General features: G+C 45.2%; 1 protein-coding gene across 3 annotated transcripts in view; it reads right to left on the reverse strand.

Annotated features, from left to right (window-relative positions):
* The window catches only part of SPTBN1 (spectrin beta, non-erythrocytic 1), a 214,008-nt gene extending 201,338 nt beyond the window's left edge, over positions 1-12,670 (reverse strand). For 2 of the 3 annotated variants that reach the window (XM_088841465.1, XM_088841469.1), the window contains exon 1: positions 12,531-12,670. The gene's annotated coding sequence lies outside the window, so the exon portion shown is untranslated. Of the gene's footprint in view, positions 1-11,834; positions 11,859-12,530 lie in introns of those variants that run through there. The other variant, XM_088841466.1, reaches the window with a different exon arrangement.
* Between the last annotated feature and the right edge of the window lie 1,416 nt (positions 12,671-14,086).

Raw genomic sequence — 14,086 nt, forward strand, 5'->3', positions numbered from 1 at the left:
ATTTACATTTTTTAAAAGTATATATTCTTCATAAATTGTTCAGAAAAAATTATGCATACTGTATAAATTAGCAGACACTATCAAAATTTCAAGGATTCTAAAAAGGTGGAAAAAATGAATATTTTAACTTTTAAGACGATTGTACTATCAGAGCACTGCCATGCTACAGGTTAAAAAATACAAAGGAAAATGTTTAAACATCACAGAGAATAATAAATAAGAATTGTCTTAAAGAAGAATCTAGGTTTTCCTTCCCCTTTAAATAAAAGCGGAAAAAAGCCCTTGAGCACAATAAAACTATGTATTGTCCCACCCTAAAGTCTCTGTATAGCTGGTGAAGAACATTCCAGAAAAGTGTGTAGCCCATGAATATTTAGATTTGGCCTTAAAGCAAACATACCTGGACAAAAATTATCCCTGAAACAGCCACCCAAGAGGGTAGGAAAACAACAAAAAAATTTCATCCAGAACCAAAGGCTTGGCCTCCACCCAGAGGACGCTCCTATCAGGCTCCCCTGTGGCCCAGTTTCTACATCTTTTCCCACACTCTACGGAAATGGCAAGGCTCTAACAAACTGCATATTTAAATGAGGAATGGAAAAATCTTAAAAACTTCAGCATTCTTTACACCTTCAGTACTATGAATGCTGCATTTCTGAAAGCATCAGTAGAAACAAAAAGGGTATATTTAGCCAATTAATTATTTCACTCTTTAGTCTTTATCCAGCTAAAATGAGGTTTGTTACAGGAAGTGTCAGGATGTTCTTGATAAAGGCCAAAAGTTTATTGCTAAGTATTTTCCAAAATATGGAAAGATGAAATTAGAATTCCTCCACAATCCCATACCCAGAGATAACCACTGTTAGGCTAATGAACTTACTAAGCAGAAACATATTTAATTATACAAATTAAACACTGAACATACACACGTCAAAAGAATGAATTCTAATTATGTATCATTCTAAATTTCCTAGTTCATCTGTTGGGTAAAAAAAATTTGTAGTTATATTGTGATACAGATTTTATTGACTAGCTAATGGCTTCAAGTTAATACGTTAAAAGCTCAGAACCAGCAAGGCACTCCATATTCTAAAGAAGAGATACCAAATGGTTCTAAAACCATTTGGGTGTTTACTTGTACTGTTTAGAGTTCACAAAGAATGGAACTATGATGCCTATGTACATGGGTCAATGTTAAAGCAATCTTGAAGTTATAACATCTTACTTTCATATCTTAAAGCACACTTCACCTGAAACCCTCCTCAATCAACCATTTAAAGTTCAAGGCGGAAAAAATACAAAATTCCTAGAAGTAAACTAAGTTCATTTTTCTAAGCTACATTTTACAAAGTAAAAAAGCCTTTGACTGTGTGGATCACAATAAACTGTGGAAAATTCTGAAAGAGAAGGGAATACCAGACCACCTGACCTGCCTCTTGGGAAACTTATATGCAGGTCAGGAAGCAACAGTTGGAACTGGACATGGAAAAACAGACTGGCTCCAAATATGCAAAGGAGTACATCAAGGCTGTATATTGTCACCCTGCTTATTTAACTTATATGCAGAGTACATCATGAGAAATGCTGGACTGGAAGAAGCACAAGCTGGAATCAAGATTGCCGGGAGAAATATCAATAACCTCAGATATGCAGATGACACCACCCTTATGGCAGAAAGTGAAGAAGAACTAAAGAGCCTCTTGATGGAAGCGAAAGAGGAAAGTGAAAAAGTTGGCTTAAAACTCAACATTCAGAAAACTAAGATTATGACATCCGGTCCCATCACATCATGGCAAATAAATGGGGAAACAGTGGAAACAGTGGCTGACTTTATCTTTCTGGGCTCCAAAATCACTGCAGATGGTGACTGCAGCCATGAAATTAAGAGACGCTTACTCCTTGGAAGGAAAGTTATGACCAACCTAGACTATTAGAATATAAAATATTAAAATATGACCAACCTAGGATATTAAAAAGCAGAGACATTACTTTGCCAACAAAGGTCCGTCTAGTCAAGGCTATGGTTTTTCCAGTGGTCATGTATGGATGTGAGAGTTGGACTATAAAGAAAGCTGAGCACCAAAGAACTGATGCTTTTGAACTGTGGTGTTGGAGAAGACTCTTGAGAGTCCCTTGGACTGCAAGGAGATCCAACCCGTCCATCCTAAAGGAGATCAGTCCTGGAAGGACTGATGTTGAAGCTGAAACTCCAATACTTTGGCCACCTTATGTGAAGAGCTGACTCATTTGAAAAGATTGAGGGCAGGAGGAGAAGGGGACGACAGAGGATGAGACAGTTGGATGGCATCACTGACTGGATGGACATGGGTTTGGGTGGACTCCGGGAGTTGGTAATGGACAGGGAGGCCTGGTGTGCTGCAGTTCGTGGGGTCGCAAAGAGTCGGACACAGCTGAACGACTGACCTGAACTCAATACAGTTGAGGGCTTGGACCATAAAGCAGAAAACATTAATAATATTATTTCCTCTCAAACATTTCCCTCACCGGCTAAGGACAAAGTGACTCATTTCTGGGATTCACCTTCAAACCACTATCTCAATAAAATTCCCCACTTAAAAAGTCTTAAAATAGTCCTTTGTCTCCCTTCATGGCTGAGATTTTTCAATCAAACACATCTCTTTCTCATTTATGTGACACACAGACAAAAAGATATCATTATTCACATACATGAATATCATATATAACATTATATAAGAATCATTTTCATAAAAAAAGGATAGTATTAAAATTCATTCCTCCTACTCTTAGACTGAATATTCCCAAAATGCCAAGAAACCATTCAGTTCAGTTCAGTTCGGTCGCTCAGTTGTGTCCGACTCTTTGCGACCCCATGAATCACAGCACGCCAGGCCTCCCTGTCCATCACCAACTCCTGGAGTTCACTCAAACTCATGTCCATCGAGTCGGTGATGCCATCTAGCCATCTCATTCTCTCTCGTCCCCGTCTCCTCCCACCCCCAATCCCTCCCAGCATCAGAGTCTTTTCCAGTGAGTCAACTCATCGCATGAGGTGGCCTAAGTATTGGAGTTTCAGCTTTAGCACCAGTCCTTCCAAACGACACCCAGGATTGATCTCCTTTAGAATGGACTGGTTGGATTTCCGAAGAAAATCTAAATCGGAAGGCATATTTAACATTTTCACTTGGAATTTTTTCTGCATTTCTGACCAATTCCAATGAAACCTGATGGTCTAATGGTTACAAAGTTAGCTCCAGCAGTAGTGTTTGGGCTTCTACAAGTGAGAACAAATATGTCACAAAATTTCACTGCTCTCTTTGAGCAACTGTGCAGTTTGGACATAATAAGAGAAACCTGGTCTTTCCCACTTTTTAAACTGCTGCAGACTATGAAGTCAAGCTAGCATTCCAGCATATGTGAATGTTCCAGCCCTCTCAAACTCACACTTAAGAAGGTGACTTACACATGCTGATGTTCTCCTGTTGCTCCACGTAAGAGGACAATCCTTTGGAATCTTAAACAATTCCCAAACAATAATCTACAATTGGCCAGGCTTACTTTTTTCTTTTCTTTTTTTTAAAATTAAGGGGTTGATTGATTTTTTGGCTATGAAAAAAATGATCCTCATGGTAGTCTATTATATTATTTATTGCACTCTTATTTGTAAAATATTTTAAAACTCCAAATGAGAAACATTAAGTCATAGGAATTTCCTTTCATACAAGAAAGGAAATCACCCATCAACCTACCATCCAAAGCAAACCATTAACATTTTCACGTATTTCCTTCCAGGCTTTTAATGTAACCAAATAGGAGTGTTACACCATATTATACAGCTTTGCATAGAGATATTTTCACTGAATATTATAGTCAGAATTTGCCCTTTTCAGTAAGACTCTAACAAACCATTATTTTTAAGCAGTACGTTGAATTCCATCCTATGTACTGCTCCATAATATATTTGACTATGCCACATTTGCTTTTTCACTATTAATATTGCTAAGAAAATTCCTGTTTAAAAACCTGTCCTTATTTTTAATTCGTTCTTTACTTTACAGAACTACAAGGGGAATTTCAGTCCAAATGGTATAAACATTTATGTTTTTGGTTATATATATATATCTATATTATTATTGTACTAACAATTGTGTTAATCCAAATATTCTTCCAACAGGTGATGCAGAGGTCCAATCTCACGGCATCCCAGAGAGCATTACCTATCTACCAGTTTAAGTGAAAAATTAACTGTTCTAGTTAATATTTCATATTACTGCTGAGTCTGAACAACTGAATATGGTTATTGGCTTCGTTGTTACCTTCTTTTATAAACTATGTTCCTATTCTTTCCCTAAGCACTAAGGTTTCACCGTTTTCTTGTTTATTAAAAATAAGTAGTAATCCGGTTTGCCTTTCCCATAATTTAAACATAGGGACAAGTTTAATATACACTAATGGATGTGAGAGTTGGACTATGAAGAAGGCTGATCGCCGAAGAATTGATGCTTTTGAACTGTGGTGCTGGAGAAGACTCTTGAGAGTCCCTTGGACTGCAAGGAGATCCAACCAGTCCATTCTAAAGGAGATCAATCCTGGGTGTTCATTGGAAGGACTGATGCTAAAGCTGAAACTGCAATACTTTGGCCACCTCATGTGACGAGTAGACTCACTGGAAAAGACTCTGATGCTGGAAAGGTTGGGGGCGGGAGGAGAAGGGGACGGTGGAGAATGACATGGCTGGATGGCATCACCGACTCTATGGACATGAGTTTGGGTGAACTCCAGGAGTTGGTGATGGACAGGGAGGCCTGGCGTGCTGTGATTCATGGGGTTGCAGAGAGTCAGACACGACTGAGCGACTGAACTGAACTGAACTGAAACTCAGCATTATTTAGCTGCAAGATGGTATTGCTTATGGGAGTGTTATCTTTTCTGAATAAATCAAACTACTTATTTGAAAGGAGGCATAAAGGTGACACAAACTAAGCAAAACTTCCACATTTTATGACAATTAAAATGTACTGTGATGGGCACTGGATTATTCCACTCAACTTTCTTAGTCCTTTATGACAGAAACTCAGTGCTACCATTTTGCAAATGAAGATACTGGGGCTTGAAGACAGGTCAAGGCAGCTTGCCCAAGGTCAGTGCATGGACTGATCTGGTGGAAGAATTCCAGGGCCTAAGGCTTGGGACCTCCACATCCAACAGCCTCTCCCCAGTCACTCTAGCCTTGACCTATCTCCTTCAATTTCTCGAACATTATCTCCACCAAGAGTTCTTCCAGAACCTCAAATTCAGCATGGTAAAAGACAAAACTGATTTTCTTCCTAATAAGATATCTACTCTTCCCCTTCATTTGTCTATTTCTCTCATCATGATGATGACCATGTTCTTTGTCATTATTCAAATCTGAACTCTTTATTTTAGCTCTCATGCACTCTGGTCCACTCCCATCCAATCACCCTACAGAGTCAGCAAAGGATCCGGTCTTCACAACCTTTCTCCCAGTCCTTCCCTCCTCACTCTCTCAGCCTCCACCATCACTTGCTCCCTTAACCTCTGGACTCCCACCATCACCTCGTTCCTGTCTCCCTGCTTCTAGTTTCTTTCTGTTCCATGTGTTTTGAACATGGCTGAAGTGTTGTGTTACTCAACTATCATCACAGAATTTTAGATGTACAGGATCTTAAAACTAAGTAGCAGATACGATCAGCTGGTAGTTCCTGATTCAAACACTGTGTGGAGAGTTTCTGGGGCTCTAGATCAGCTCTGTGGAAAGGGTGCCCTCACTGATTTTCTATGCCTGCCAGGGACACAGAGAGTGGTGCCCTTGTGGCAGATTTTAACCTTCACTATGGAAGATTCCCTGGAGAAAGGAATGGCAACCCACTCCAATATTCTTGCCTGAAGAGTCCCGTGGGCAGAGGAGCCTGGCGGGCTACAGTCCACAGGGTCACAAAGAATAGGACACAACTGAGCAACTAACACTTCATTTCTTCATGATTTCACCTAAGTTTTTCATTTTATAAATTTATATCAGACCAGAAGGATTAATGGCTTGCTGAAGTCATAAACCTGGTCAGTAAAAGATCTTTTATCTTCTATACATACAGAGCATATTCTTTTTTTTTCAGGTTGAAGGCTTTATTGTATGCAAAAGGAAAGTACATGTTGGAAAACTCCACCGTGGGAACTTTCTGTACCCTAACACCAGTATCCAAACCTGCTCTTCTGTAAGAGCCAGGTTGTCTTGAGGCTGGCGACTGTCACAAGGCGTCCAGCCCTCCTCCCGGGTGCCCTGTGACCTCCTTAGCCTGGCTCAGGGTGGGCAGGGTCCTCCATCACAGCAACAGGGCATATTCTATACAGTAGGAGTATACAGTTCTTGGATTCAGAAACTGATTCTTACTCAACTTTAGGTCAGCCCACACCACCATCACCTTAACTCAATGACAAGTCTTGGCAAGAGAAAGTACTCAATAATTATTTACTGCATTAAAAACCATACTGGAAAGTAACTTTAGAGTAGAAGCAAGGGCATTACATTCATATAAATGCTTCTTGGTAAAAGAACAATAATTACAGTCCTTTCAAGAACAGGAAACTGAACTGAACTGACAAAGGGTTTTCACTAAGTGGTCTCACACATTACACAGCCTGTGTTAATATAAAAATCCACTGGTAACAAAAAATTTTTAAAAATAAAAGAATAAAGCTCTTTTGACATAAAAATGTTAAGTTTTGAGAAAACACTCCAAGAGGGGGTCAGTGGCTTGTACAGCTTGTAGTCCAAAGAGAAAGGAATGGAACTATTATCAGCTAAACACCTACTATGTGCCCAGGACTGTACGCTGCTGTCTCACAACTGTATGAGGAAGTATTATTTCCTTTTTACTTATGAGGAAACTGTGGTTTCAAGAGTAATGAACTAACCCAAGGACCCAGATGTGAGAGCATGGCTGTTATATAATAGCGTTTAGGATTTGAGCCCAGATTTATTTGACTCTAAAATCTAAGCTCTTCCCAAACTAAGGGAAGTTATTCTGCAATAACAAAATCACCCTCACAAACCTTAAAGGACAAAACCTGATTATGACTCTACTGAAATTATGAGTGATTGCTCATCAAAAGAAACCACAGTTTAAAACAAAACACAAACTGGGAAGTAGTTTTTGCAACACATGAAATCCACAAGGAATTATAAGACAGTCTATATTAAATCAATCAATAATAAAATAGCTAAAAGAAATACAGACAAATGACTAAATTAGGACTTCACAAAAGAAAGAACCCAAAAGGTCAATAATATACACTTAACTTCCAATAATCAGGGAAATTGCAAATAAAGAACATAATGAGATAACTTTTCACAAGTATTACTGGACAACATTTTGAAGTCTGGCAAGGTTGTAGAACAACTATAACAGTTATACACTTCTAGTAGGAACATAATCAGTACAATCACTCTGGCATCATCTAGTAAAGTTTGGCATTATCTAGTAAGGCTGGTGATGCACATACCCTATGATCCGGCAAATTTCATTCCTGAGAAGGAGAGAAAAATAACCTGTTTGTGTGCATATGCATGTACCCCTACATACTTAATAAGAGACATGCAGAGGACCCATTCACAGCCCTCCTTTTATAAAAGGGAAAAAACAAAACTAGAATCACTCCAAATCTCCACCTACAGTAGAAAGAATAAATAAATCGTGATGGAATACTACACAGCAATGAAAATGAATGGACTACAGCAACAAAATGTATATGTCTCAGGGATGTTAACCTAAAAGAACAAGTCACAGAAGAATAAAGTATAATCTCATTCATATAAAGTTCAGAAACATACAAAAATAAATAAGAATTTTTAAAAGGATAGCCCACAAAGAAGATCAAGGGAATGATAAACACAAAATTCAGGGCTGTGGTTGTCTCAGATGGGATGACAGGGGGGCACGTGGCTGACTCTGAATGTATGACAGTTTCTTCTTCTTGAACTAGGTGGTGACTGCCTGTGTGTTCACTGGTTTGTGATTCAGTAACATCTTTTATGAGCATTATTCTGTACATACAAATCACTTAATAAAAAACAACTGGAAGGGGGGGACCAATGGGCCAGAAGGTCAGGATATTGAACATACCAGTAAAAACAGCTGATGAGAAAAAACAAGATGCCAGAGTTAGAGCTCAGGGGTTTAGCTTCCTGGACTCCAGTTTTGCTGTCTCAAAGCTAACACCATCTTCTGAAGAAGGAGAGTAAGATTGTTTTTTCAACTTTAGAGGTGTTTTAGAAAAGAATCTAAAGAAATTGACTAGTCTAAATAAACATAATATTAATAAATAGAAATCTTCCACCTAAAAGTTACAGAATAACTTTAAAAAGTATTTCTGTATTAAATATAGTATGTGCATCAATTTCTTAAGGGGAGAAATGTGCTGATACTTCAGCAAAAGACGAAAGTAAGATACTAGAAGGAACCTTTTGATATAGAGGTCCCTTAGCTGAAGGTGTCGGAGAAGGCAATGGCAAGCCACTCCAGTACTCTTGCCTAGAAAATCCCATGGATGGAGGAGCCTGGTAGGCTGCAGTCCGCGGGGTCGCTATGGGTCGGACACAACTGAGCGACTTCACTTTCACTTTCACACATTGGAGAAGGAGATGGCAACCCACTCCAGTGTTCTTGCCTGGAGAATCCCAGGGACGGGGGAGCCTGGTGGGCTTCCGTCTATGGGGTCACACAGAGTCGGACAAGACTGAAGTGACTTAGCAGTAGCTGAAGGTGTAGAGCAGTTTTTTGATTTAATGTGCAAACAAATCACTTAGGGGTCAGGTTAAAATGCAAATGCTGCTTGGGAGGACTGGGCCTCTAAGAATTTGCATACACAACAAGCTCCCACTTCATAAATGATCCTGTGCTGAACCTCAGGATGACAGCAAGACATCATGAAAATGCCTTCTCTGGTGATGTTTAAAAATATAAATATAAGAGTAGAGATAGTTTCATTCTGTCCCCAAAGTAGACACTGATGACGTTATTCCTACACTATAAAAACTTGGATACAGGACACCTGTTATCAGAAAAATCAAGAATGCTTAACTAGGTTTTTTGCAAAGAAAAGGTGCTTTTGGAAAACAGTAAACACAGAAAATTTACAAGAGAACTCCATGAGAGGTTTTACTCACCTCCACAGATCTAAAGAAGTAGCTCTTCCAGCCTAGGTATTAGCTCTTTTCTTATGGAATAATGGTTTACATTCCCAACAGTCTCAATAGAAGAAACCAGGACAACCATAAACGATACTCACAGAGCATTAATTAAACCTTGGATATAATGCAGATAGTGGTGGCGAGAACAATGTAATTATGGAGCGTCACATCACTGCAGGTAAAAAATACATATGCTGGGCTTTAAAATTCTAAGAGTATGCTTTTAAAATGAAAAGTTTACTATCTCAATAAAAATATCAAATAATTTCCACTTGTCAAGTCTATGTTTGTTTAGTAATATTCAAAATCCTCCCATCTCAAAATAGTACTTCTACATGAAAAGTCATACGTCCATACAGCAAGACAAAATAACCACTCCAATACTCTTCCAAGGAAACTGCCACTGTCAAGTGTCTGCTAACGATGTGTCTGTCACAAGGGGAGCAAGGTCTTGTCCCTTGCTCCTACAACATCACAGACAGTTGTTACTATTCTCATCCAAGGGATGCTCTTTACTGAAAGCCTGCACAGCAGGAGACCACCAAGTGACAGCATTTTCTTCACTGGCCTGATGCTTCTCATTCTCTCTGATGAAGGTTCTGGTCAGACCAGAGCCAACAGAGCTACAAAGAGCTTGACGTAACGGAATTCTGCACCTGGTTAAGTCAGAACAGCTAAACCTCTGGTCCCATCAACACAGGATATATTCTTACAACATAGTAAATCCAAAATGTTTGGATAATCCATGGAAACAATACTCCCAAACATTTCAATGCAACGTGATTTTATACAACCAGCACATCAACGAAGCCCAAATCTAAAAAATTCTATGTTTTAATGACCCTCTATTACTGAAACTCAAAATGAGGCACATAAACCACACAATCTGCAGTAGATTCTACTTCTGTGGCCGGTCTACCGAAAATCAAATGCCATTAACCTGGATTAATTAGAGATCCAAAAAATAAAAGCAGACACACCCTTGCTTTGAAACGCTGATCTTCCCTTCCAGTTAGCATACTGAAATTCCCTTTTCACCTCTACATTCTAGAAGAGGCGGGGGTGCAATCTGAAATGTATCCCATTGGCCATCCCACACTGAACTGTAGAAGTGGCATTTAGAAGGGAAATTCCTTGTGTACTGCTGCTGCTGCTGCTGCTAAGTCACTTCAGTCGTGTCCGACTCTGTGTGACCCCAAAGACAGAAGCCCACCAGGCTCCCCCTTCCCTGGGATTCTCCAGGCAAGAACCCCAGACTAAATAGACAAGGACGCTGGAACGTCTCCTTCTAACCAGATAGAGCCACACAGGCCTTGGTGGTCTGCCCTTCTCCACCCCCTCCCCATCTGCAAAAAAAAATGTGTATAAAAATATATATACATATAAACAAACAAACACAGTCAGTTACTACCACAATCCCACTATTCATGACGGGAGACTAAACCGGTCTATCAAAACCAACCTGAATACAAATGTACCATCAATCATAACACTCATTTACTAAATAATCTTTAATAAAGAATCCAAATATGTCATTGTATTTGAATACAGAAAAAGCAAACGACTAAAACAAAGCAAATACAGGTTAAAGAAATCATTTCCCATCCGTCAAAAACGTATGTAAATTCCTTTTAAAACAATCTGCTGCATGCTAATATTTTTAAAAAATATCTCAGCGACATATGAACTAAAATATATCGTTTCGAAAAATTCATACTCAGTGTTGATCAAAGAAGTACTGTAATGCCGTAGCTGTAACGCTTCAATTAATAAACATCAACTTTCCACATATGATGAAATTGATGGGAGAGTTGGGTTGTGGTTTACGGATTACAGGTGATCCACAAAAAGACGCTGAGACTCCCAATACAGACTGCACCATGGCCTCCGCACACCGCTGGGGCCGGGTGCTCCCCGCAGCCCCTCCCGAAGGCGGCTCAGGTCCCTCGGTTAGAGATTATATTCCGGTCCGCAGCCGCAGGCCGACTCCCTCTGCCCCGCAATAGCACTGCAGGACACCCCTTCGTCCCAGAACGGCCAACAGGCGAGGCAGCCGGGGGTCACCCCGAGAGAAGCCTCCCCCCTCACAGCTAGGTGACCTGGTCCTCCGGCCGCCCCATCCAGCGGAAGCAGCATGACAAGGTAGACGCGGCTCCGGGTCTCAGGCAAGGGCAGCCCTGGGCCTGGGTGGGGCCGGACGGGGGCCGCAGGCGCCCAGTGGCCGTGCCAAGCCCCGCCAGCGAGAAGCAGGGGAGGCTGCGATACTGCTGCATTGTGCTGCATCACAGCGAAGGCAACGGGAGCCATCCATCTTGCCAAAAAAATCACATCCCCGTCCAGATAAACCCTGCTGAATCCATTTTCCTCCTCCGCTGAAGCACCCCCCACACTCGCCCTCTCCTCACTCACTATCTCGCCCGGCTTTTGACTGAAAAAATAACGGGCACAGCTTGTGTACCGAGCCCCACAACACTCCCCCCCCCACCCCTATCTGATGGCAGGCACTTGGCATCTTTCCTATCACATAAACAAAGGGAAGGCTCCCCGCAAAAGAGGGCGGCGGCGTGGTGTAAGGGCTGATGACCAGAGGGGCTTCCAGCCCACCTCCCCAAAGTCAGGCCCGGAGGGTCCCCGCGTTGGCACAAACCTGTTGAAGAGAGGGTGGCAGGAGCTGAAGGGCGGGCGCAGCGGCAGCTCCGCGCCCCAAGGCGGCTCCCGCCCAGCCCTGGGAGAGCAGGGACCGCAGGGAGGGCGGGGGGCGGGAGTGAGGATGGGCGGGAGTGGGGCGCCGGGCCGCCGCCTCCGGTTCAGCTGCAGCGCGGCGCAGCCGGGACCACGCCTGGCCGCATCCCCCGTACCGTTACGCTCAGAGCCCGGCCCTGTCAACGCCGCCCCCGCTCGCCACCAGCCGGGGCTGGAGGGAGGGCACCTGAAAATACACCCCAGCGTCTGCCCACTCCGCAACCACCCCCGCGCAGCGGCCCCCGGCTGGAGGGAAGAGGCGGCGGAGGCAGGAACGAGGAATTGGCCCCGATACGTCCGGGGGTGAGGCTAGGCGGCCGCGGTGCGCAGCGCGGCTGTGCAGCCGCCTCGCTGAGAACCCGCCGGCCCCCGCCCCGCGCCGCCCGCGTACTCAGAAGCACTGGGGACCCGGCTCCCCGCGCCGCCCCCGCCCGGGCTCTGCAGCTTCCCTGCCCCCACGCCGCTCCCCGGGCGCAGGGCAGCGGCAGGGCAGCGGCGTCCTCCGGGCCTGGGCCCGCGCCCCTCCTCCCGCCGCCCCGGAGCCAGCCCGGGAGGCAGCCCCAGTGAGTTGGCATCTTCTAGCCTCCGGCCCCCTACCTACCTCCCGCGGATAGGGGGGTGGGGGCGCCGGGGTCCCGTCCTCCTCCCGCTCCTCGGCGGCCGGGCGGGTGGGCCGGGAGGCGACTCCGCGGGGCTGTCCGCGGCTGGGGCCGGGGCTCACAGGACGGGACCGGTGGGCGCTGCTGCGCGGGGCTGCGCGCTCGCTCCGGGCGGAGAGGCGGCCGAGGGAGGGACTGGAGGAATCCGCAGCCTGCACGGCAACAGCTGCACTGATTCCGGGGGCTGGGCTGGAGCGCGGGGCGGGGGGAGGAGGGGAGGGAGCCGCAGGGAGGGGGCGAGGGGCGGGGAGAGGAGCGCGCGGACGCGGGCGGGCGGGCGCCGGGCGCGCGCACACACGCGCGCTCCCACGCGCTCTCCCGCACACCCTCCGCCCAGCCCCTGCGCTGCTCCCTCGGTGGCTCGCTAGCGGCGGACCTCCGCGCTCGTCCGGAGCCCCGCAGTCGCCCACCCGGCGCCTGTTCCGCGCGCGACCCGACCCTCGGGCGCGTCCACGCTCTCCCCGCGGAGGCGCTGCCCTGGCCCGGCGCCGACCTTGTCCCCTGCCGCCGGGACTGGCCGGGGCCGGCCTGGGCAGGGTGGGCACAGCCGCCGCGCTCCCCGAGCCAAGGGACGGTGGGGGCTTTGTCCCTACAGCCGGCGAGGTCCAATTTCACGTTTCATTTGAGGCTAATTCGATTATCGCCATGGAAAGGGGCAGCCTAATTTTCTACGTGACTCGTGCAGCCTCTTTTTGCCCGCGACGTTAGCGTTTGAAACGCGGTGGAGAGAGCGTGTGGAGGGAGGCTGTGGAAAGTCGTTTGGTTGGTTTAGGTGGGGATGCCTTATACGTTCCGCCCGGTCTGCTGAACAGCGATGGTGACCTCTCGGTACGGAACCTGGGTGATGGAAGGAGAGCGGCTGTTGCTCGGCGAAGGCAAGATCTTCGTCCTTCATGAGTGATTCTTCACCCTTTCCCTCTCGGTAGCTGTAATAGACCCCACAAGTGGTTCGTGCAACTCTAGCCTCCCTCGCCTAACGCCCCAACGCTCACTTTAGCCAGGCTAGGTTCGGGTGCCCTTCCCGAGCCGCTCCCGGGGAGTGGGGGCGTCCCCGCTGCTCCGGCGACCCCGCGATGGCGGCAGGGCTGAGTTCTCCCCTTCCCCGCAGACCGTGAGGCGGACGCCGGACGCTGCCTCGAGATTCGGCAAGTGCGCGAGCCGGTTCTCAACCAGCTTGCTCACCCTGTCAACCCCTCAGGCTATGTAGAAATTCTGGAACCGCCACTATTGAGGAGAAAAGATGGTGTCATCACCAGGACCACAAATAGAAACGCTCTTCAGAAAACAGTCTGGAGAATCTGACTTTCTGCCTGCTCTGTAAGTGCCCAAGGCGGCAGTGTAAGCCTTCCGAGGGAAGAGGCCTCTCCGTTGTTTTTAAAGCCCTAAGGCTTTTCTCATGAAGATATGACCCTCAAGCCCTAAATTTAAAAAAAAAAATTTTTTTAATAAATAACAATAATAATAGACCACGAGAGATCTATAAATCAACCAGGCCCAC

The sequence above is a fragment of the Moschus berezovskii genome, chromosome 11 (assembly GCF_049115385.1).
Source record: "Moschus berezovskii isolate FMDL1 chromosome 11, NW_MosBer_1.0, whole genome shotgun sequence".
Lineage (NCBI taxonomy): Eukaryota > Metazoa > Chordata > Mammalia > Artiodactyla > Moschidae > Moschus > Moschus berezovskii.